We start from the raw sequence: 8,208 nt of genomic DNA, 5'->3' as shown, positions 1-8,208 counted from the left end.
TCGCAGAGGAAGGAGGGATCTGTGGGTAATTTAATACTTCAGAATGCTGCCTAGAGATTGATGACCACAGTCATGTAATTAAAAACATTACTCAAAATATTAGAAAACTAACCTATGTTGGAACACAAAAATGGACGCCCTTGTTTGGAGAATCTGATTGGTGGGACAACTTGTTCACCTGGAACAGTAAATGGTGGAAGAAATTGGTCTTCTTTGTGGTGTGTGCACTAGCAAGTGTAATATTTATACCATGTGCAATTCCATGCCTAGTCCAGATAGTAACCAGCATTGTCCAAAGCAGCATCATGCTGCAAGGTAACGTAGAATAGAAAAATGGCAAAAAACTAATGCTAATAAAAGAACAGAGTGATCAGAATGCCAGAGATATGCTTGAACAGTATGAGAAACTGAAAAAAGTAGAAATTGAACTTTAAAAGGTTGATGCAGGCTAGAAGCCTGATCAAATAGTTAGAGGGGGGAATTGTTAAAAATAGGTTAGAAACGGTTGTAAAATAGTTGATAATTGTTAAGCATGTAGTGTTAGCTTGGTTATGGTAAAAGGGGTTATAAGGGTAGTTATAAGAAATACGGTACACAACGTACTGTATTATACCTAAGTGCACCACCCCCCAAGCGAAATGAGCCAGCCTGGACAGAACTGTAATGAGCCAATCAAGCGCCTTAAACCTTCATGCAAATGAAAGGATCCAAACAGAAACCAATGCAGAGGGACAAAAAAACAGGATAAAAAGGGGCATCTGACCCAGTGAATTTGTGCCACTCCACCTGGAACATCGGGGACATCGCTGCTCAAGAAAGAACCCAGTGCTGGCGCTGCAGCATCCTCGACGGGACCGCTCCTGCTCAGCCCGCAGGCCCCCTTGCTTTAGGCCTTCCTTTTTATTATAATAAATGCTGAAATCACTTTTAGTACCGGGAGTGTTGTCCCGTTTTTAACAGTCTGACTATAGAGCTTTATTTTCTTGCCTAGTTTTGGGCATCAGTAGCCGGTTCAGGAAGGCGGTACCTTCCTTTTACCTCAGCAATGGGGAAAGGAAGACATGCGGTCGGGAGTTTAGAATAAAAGGAAGCTGCGTTTTCTGAAGCCTCGAGAGAGAAACCCCACAGGGTTATGCCCCAGTGGACTCTCCCTTTATTCGAATAAAGTTGCAGGACTACTCTGTCTCCTTTATGAACACCGGCTTTTCATAGCATGATTTTCCGCACAAGTGGGAGCCCGGGAGAAGCTGAGGGCGGGGACCGGGGCTGAAAGGCTGCGTGGGGCCGGGCGGCCATTTCACTGCCGTCTCTATCACACCCGAGGCCACGGGCCCTAGACTAGGCCGCCGTTGCCACGGTGACCAGCCAGTTGCGCCCCGCCCTGCACCGCGCGGCGGGCCCCGCCCCGGCCAATCGGAGGGGTGGTGGCAACGGAGCGAGGTTCCCTTTGTTCAGCCATTTCAGAAGCCCTAGTGGGTTTTGTCACTGAGCTGCGGAGGCAGAGGACTGGCTGCTTCGCTCCCTCGCCACTTCTCTGCCGTCGGGGTCTGGGATGGTGTGGGTAGGTGTTTGGGCTACGAGGGGCGGGCTGGGACGTCCCACCTCCGGCAGCCGCTGCCTGCATGCCTACGGGCGGCAGTCGGGCCGGTTGGGTATCTGGGCCCAGACCTAGGCTGCTCCCTCTCTTCCCGCTGTCGTTGGTGGGCTATGTCGTCTCGTCCGGATGGATTGGATGGTGGGGGAGGACCGGGCATCCACCCACCTCTCCAGCTCCCGCGGCTCCTCCCAGAGCTACAGCTGGGGTCGTCCCCGCAGCCTTGCGGTGAAAGTCACCTGGGGAATATAAGAAAGTGTCCATATTTCCTGCCTTTTTTTTTTTTTTTTTTTTTTTCTGCGGTGTATAGGGTCCCTGCTAACCAGGTCTGGCTAGGTGGGTTTCCATTTTTTTTTTTTTTTTCTAAGAAATATTCGAAAGGAGTGAAATTCCGTAATTGTTTTGTACTTTTTGTTTGCTTCCTTGGGGAGCTTGTTAGTTTAGGTGCTTAATGGAAGTAGCTGGTGGAACTCGTAAAGCCTTTGTGGAGTGACTGTACAAAAGCCACAAACGCCTTTTGGGGTTGGCATAAATGGTTTGCTCAGTCTTCAAGCTCTTTATTTCCTTGCTGTGAAGGTAATTCCACTCCCTTGAATTTGCACTCAGGACCCAAGAGATCTTCCTACTGTGAGGTTTGTTCTGCTATGCACTCTGGCCACCACAGGTTCATAACTTGTTTGCTTGCCTTCTTGGCTGTTTAAGTAGTCCTTAATGTGGTAGTTAAATATTTCCCAGATATTAGTAAATCCTTACAACAGTCATTGAACAAAACGTTAATTTGTGAGCAATTAAACAGAAAAAAAAATTGTATGCCCAAGATCATACAAGGAGCCTCTGTTAGAATTGCAAAGTGAGCCTATGTTTCTAATGAAGAATCTAATCTGTGTGTAAAAATAACCGTTTGTGGTCTGTTTCTAAAAGTCCTCACTTTGAATCTGCTGTGTGAACTGTAGTTATTTTGGTGTTATATGTGGGAGGATGGAGGAAAGCTGCTCACAGTTGGGAAGAATAGTTTTTATATGATCATTATTACTTTAGAGTGTATTTGTTCAAAATTTTTCTTGAGGAAGAACTTCTTTACTGTGTGGGTGACCATGTACTGGAACAGATTGCCTGGAGAAGTTGTGGAGTCTCCCTCACTGGAGATATTCAAGAACTGTCTGGATGCAGTCCTGAGCCATGTGCTCTAGGATGACTCTGCTTGAGCAGGGGGGTGGGACTAGATGACCCACTGTGGTCCCTTCCAACCTGATCCATTCTGTGAAAATATCTAGTTAGCTTATACTCTAAGCACTATAATGCAAAGGGATAATTATGATCTTGCAAAAACAGGGTTAAAAAGCAGTTTACGCTGTCTTAAAGGTGGAAGGCTCTGGTTAGAATTAATATTGACTAAGGACCATTTTTACCATTGGATATAGGCAGTGACACAGACTTCAGAGACTTCTGAAATTGATATAAATGTAAGCACAACTGCTAAACTGAGCTAAGCATGCCTTGTGGCAAGAAGGTAAAAGTAACATTAATGGTGGGTTTATGAATGTAGACTTATTGGATTATCTGGCATATGTTTTTCTAGTATATTTATTTAGATTGCAGTTTAGGAGTGCTTGCATGCAGATATTCAAGAGAACCAATATACGTGCTTAATTTTAGGTTCATGTTGTAAATCGGAGCAACACCAGGGACTGAGTTATCTTATAATCAGGTGATAGGTACACACAGAGCTGTTCAGCAGACTGGCAGATCTGGAATAGAGTTTAATTCAATCAAATTTAATTCCTGTTTCCACTTTGGGCATGCCAAGATGCTATAGCTACAAAGGAGAGTGGCAGAAGGCCAGATATAAGCCTTCTTCATAAAAGCTGATATTCAGAATCTGTATGGTCTGAAGATCAAGGCTAAAATGAATACTGAGATTTTATTTTTTAAATGTTTCATTGATAAAGATCTCCTTTTGTAGACTCAGCATTGTCACTGTCATAAAAGTTTGGACCACAGGTTTGTAAAACTTCTGCACCAATCAATGCATTGTCAGTAGAATTGTGTCAGTGATATGCAACAGGGGGAGGATTTTTCTTTGCTTTTTTTTTTTTGAAAGGGCTAGGACTGTTTTTTACCATTATTTTCATGTGTTAATTATGTTGCAACTTTTAGTAGATTTGACCACAGAAATGAATTTTACTAGTTAATTCAGTTCCAGTTTCTTTGAACATTCAAATACATGTAACAGAATATTTTTGTCACCTATTCCACTTCTTTAAATTCTTTTATAGTCTGATTTGGATAGCTCAGATAGGTTTTATATATATTTTGATAGATTTCATATCTATATGATGATTGAAAAAATTAATATGTATTTATGTGTATAATATACAGAAGCTATAGGGGCTCAGGATCAGGGCTGTAATTCATATTGAAATTTTATTTTAAAAATATTTAATTGGTAGATATATATTTGTGTAGACCCAGTGTTGTTTGGTTTATATATGTGATCTATCATATACATGATAAATCAGTGTACATAATAATCTGTTTATGGATGTGCACATGGAGGCCATGGAATGTGGCATCTTTTAATGCTATAGAAATAAATTTCCAAACATCACTTTTAGCCTTCAGTTTTCCCTTTCCAGACCAGATTCCAGAGTGTAACTTAATCAATTAAAAAGATCACTGTTAATTTTCTGTGTACTAAATGCTTTGAAATCTTGTTTGTGTATATGTACATTTTTAGTCAAAGAAAATTAACATGTTAAGAAAATGTGGGGGTTTTGAGCCTTGAGGATAAAGTTACTGTTAAATTATTCCTCTGTTAAATAATTTAATTTTATATAACATTTTCTACAAGCCATTGTGCAACCCCTTAAACATTCAAAATATGCTGCTTATGTAGAAGTTGCCATTAAGGGAATTGATTTAAATAATTGATTGATGCTAAATATAATGGCAGAGGAAAAGGCAAGATAAAATGTTTTTTGGAGAATAGAAAATAGTAGGTAAGTAGGTACAAAGATGCAAGGAAACTCTTACTCTCTTAGAAACCAAAAAGGAAATACTTGCAGAAATTATGGTGAGGTAGCACAGACCAGGGGCTTCCAAACCTAGTTAGGAGGTATATGATCATCATTAGTAACTTCTGGCATCCAGAGTAACATGTCTTTCTATCCACACAAAACCAGAATCTCATCTATGGCTTTTCTGCTCCCAGCTTTCCTACTGGATGTTCTTGTCTTGCAAGCTAGGATTGCAGTCCAATGCTCATACTCATCTTCCCCATCCATTAATGCATCTGCAGAAGTTTACTCTAATTTTTCACGTCAGCCACATCTTTTCCCCTTGCACATGTCCAAATCCTGAATCTTCACTTCCAGCAAGTACAAAGTGGAACCTTAGTTACCCCTGTGTGTATGCCATCACGCTAATCCTGGTCTTCCTACTTCACCATGTTTTAGCCCTCTTTCTATATCCTGAACTAGAAGCGCAGGTCTGCCTGGAGGCAGTGGAAGTGTTCATTGTTGTTGAATGCAGATGGTGGCTGCAGGAGTTCCTAACTGTGTTTACAGAGCCTTTATAGGACTTAATAGGTAGTTACTCTGATGCCTGTGTAAAAGCAGTGAGAGCCAGGAGCCATGGCTCAGTTCATCATTGAGCATATCACAAAGCAGACATGAGTGGTATGTGCACTATAGTTTGCCCACCTTTCTTATAGAGAAACAAGGAAAGTCAGTAGCAGACAACTGTGGAGAGACAAGAGTAATTCTCATTGGAGAATAAAAAGCACAGGTCTGATTTTTAAACCAAATAAGCTAAATCAATGCAAAAGTCCAAATAGACGCCTTTATTTCAGTCTGCTTCACATCAGCTGAGCTTGAGTCCATTCCTTAAAAAAGAAAAAAAAAAAAACATAAGCCAGCCTTAAATTTAAAGAAATTGTTCCATACAGGATTTTGAAAATTAGCATATAAGCAAGTTTAAGCTAAACTGATATAACTTTCTTGCGCAGTCAAGCCCTGAGCTATCTGCCTGAAAATCAGGAGGGATTTTACTGCGTTCTGTTAGGTGTAATGTAGGCAAGTGGAATTGACATAAGAGGTGAAAGTTTCAGTTATTGACTCAGGTCCATAAGCAGTTAAAAAGAAAGAAGATCAGGTTTGAATGAACCTTTTGAGCACATGGGAACCAATTGCATTAACAAGAACACTCTAATCATGTAATTACGTTCTTCACTCTTTTGTGAGAGACTAGGTTGAAAACATGAGTCTGAAGAGACATGCTGTTGGAGCTCCATGGAAAAGGAATTAAGGTAGACAAGGTGATGAGTGGAAATGATTGGTTAAAAAAATTATGGTTTTGTGTTTCTCTCTTGCACAGTGCAGATGTGTGTATTTGGGTGTCACATCTTCAGATATCTGTTTATTTAAAAATCCTTTAACCTTTGATATGTAAAAATTCAGTTGGTCATTTGGTCACATTACCAAACATCTTTAGATATCTTCCCAAGTCCTCCTATCTGTAGAAAATACTATAAGAAGTCTTATATTTCTTGACTAAAAACTGGGTAATACACAGTTTTGCTTCTGGAGAATACCCTATTACAGTTGTTCTCTGAGCCAATGAGTACTTGTAATATATTTTGCAATTTATAATATATCTTTCAGTTTAGCAAGGAAGCATATTTTAGGTTAGGCATTCTCCATTCTAATGATTCTCTTAATTTCTTGGTAATTGCACAGAATCAAAATAGCAAACAAAAATTAAATAAAGCACAATTGGTGGTATTTTCACAGCTTCCTTCATTTAGAGTGTACATTTCAAGACACACCTTGTTTTGTTTGCTACTTACATTTGTAATCCTTTAGATGTGGATTGGAAAAGATGATACTGAGAAGGGAATTTTGAGACAGAGGAGAATCTTGCATGTAACCACTACTGAGTTCAATCTCTCATTAATAGTTGTACAATGTGTTTCAAAAATGAGACAGCTTTCTTTTAGATAAGAAAAAATGAATATAATATATGAAGTTCTATGCTTTAATAGTTTTCCATTTAAAATTATGGACTTTTATATCTGGACATGAGATTAAAAAATGACAGGCATTGAGATTACTGCCATTGCTTTGTTTCTTTTATGCTATGTAAGAGGGCAAATGGAGCATAGTGAGGTTTTGATAATCTTAGATCCACTGGGGTGGAACTCTCTCTGTTTTTAAAAAATAAGCAAATAAGTGTCATGGTTTGACATGGAAGTGAATTTTTTCCAGGAAGTTGGGTCAAACCAATCAGTGGTCAGGTTTGGATATTGGCACCTAGAGTGACCACTGAAAGTATGGACACGCCTCTGAGAACACAGGGGGTTAAAAGCAAGAACTCCCAGGAGAACTCTCTCTTTTGGTTCTGGTCGTCAGAGAGTGCAGGCTCTCCCCTGCCCAGCTTTAGGCTGAGTGGGGGAGGGGAAGCCACGCGGCCTTGTCCAGGTAGGCCGAGGGGCTGAGGGTCTAGAACTGAGCCAGCTCCTGTAGACAGAAGGGTAGAGAGAAGCGGAGATGCCTCTGCCCCCCCCCCCGCCCCCCCCAAGAGGGAAAGAGACAGAGAGCCTGGCGGCACCTAGAAATTTGCCGGCAGAAGAGAAGGAGAAGGGGGGGAATGTCCAGCGTGAGAGGCGGAACACCGGACCGAGATATCAGCCGTCCAGGGAGTCTGAACGTTTAACCCTTTCCAAGAAATGAGGGCTTTTTAAAAGTATTACCCCTCCTTGATTTGTAGTGGAAGAGAATAGTCCGGGACCTGAGATGTTGGAAGAAGAAATATTTAGGTAAGAGAAGATGATGAAGTAGCTTTTAGCTAGACTTTTCTTGTTAGCCATAGACTGAACCAGAATCTCCTGCAATAGAGACTGCATTTTAGGGGGATGCAGTGGTAACCCAGGGAGACCTGTTTCAGCTTCGAGCAGCACAGGAGTGGCAAGAACCAAAGAAAGCTGAGGAGGGAATGGTGATACCCTCTGTCTTCAGGAAGAAGATGAGTCCTGTTTTTAGACCCCTCGGCCCCAGGGGAAAATAGGGGGGACTGTAGTCCCAGGATGAGAAACTGAACTGTTGTATCTTTGAGTCCGTAGCAAAGCATCCTTGAAGGAGCCCTAAGAGCAGTCTGTCCATACACGGTGGTAAGAGCACTGTGACATAGAATGGAGAGTGTCACACTGGCAGATTTTTTTTTCCGGGCGGTTGCCATGTGTGACAGGAAAACACAGGGGGGCAGCTGTGTTTCCTGGGGGGTCTGTGGTGCAAGAGAGACTTCTCTCTCCCTTGATAGTTTAAGTATAGATTACCTGAAGGGTGGTAATTTGATCAAGAATCCCGGGTGATGTTTCATAGCTGAGTGTTTTTAGAAATTAGGAAGAGGAGGGGTGTTTTAAAAAGTCTTCATCTTAGATTTAGTTTATGTGTTTTCTGTATTAGTAGTAGTTTAATAAAGTTTTTTTTCCTTTGTTATTAAGCTTAGGCCTGCTCTGCTCTGTTCCTGATAACATCTCACAGCATTTATTTAGAGAAGGTACATTTTCATGGGGATGCTGGCATTGCGCCAGTGTCCAACCATGACAATAAGATAGC

At 41.3% G+C, this 8,208-nt stretch overlaps 1 protein-coding gene across 1 annotated transcript in view; it reads left to right on the top strand.

The window, feature by feature from the left end:
• Positions 1-1,538: 1,538 nt before the first annotated feature.
• LOC128782878 (transportin-1-like) overlaps positions 1,539-8,208 on the top strand; it is a 150,986-nt gene continuing 144,316 nt past the window's right edge. Inside the window, exon 1 of the mRNA XM_053933382.1 lies at positions 1,539-1,561. The gene's annotated coding sequence lies outside the window, so the exon portion shown is untranslated. The remainder of the gene's footprint in view (positions 1,562-8,208) is intronic.

The sequence above is a fragment of the Vidua chalybeata genome (assembly GCF_026979565.1).
Source record: "Vidua chalybeata isolate OUT-0048 chromosome W unlocalized genomic scaffold, bVidCha1 merged haplotype SUPER_W_unloc_2, whole genome shotgun sequence".
Lineage (NCBI taxonomy): Eukaryota > Metazoa > Chordata > Aves > Passeriformes > Viduidae > Vidua > Vidua chalybeata.
This window is presented reverse-complemented; position numbering and strand designations above follow the sequence as displayed.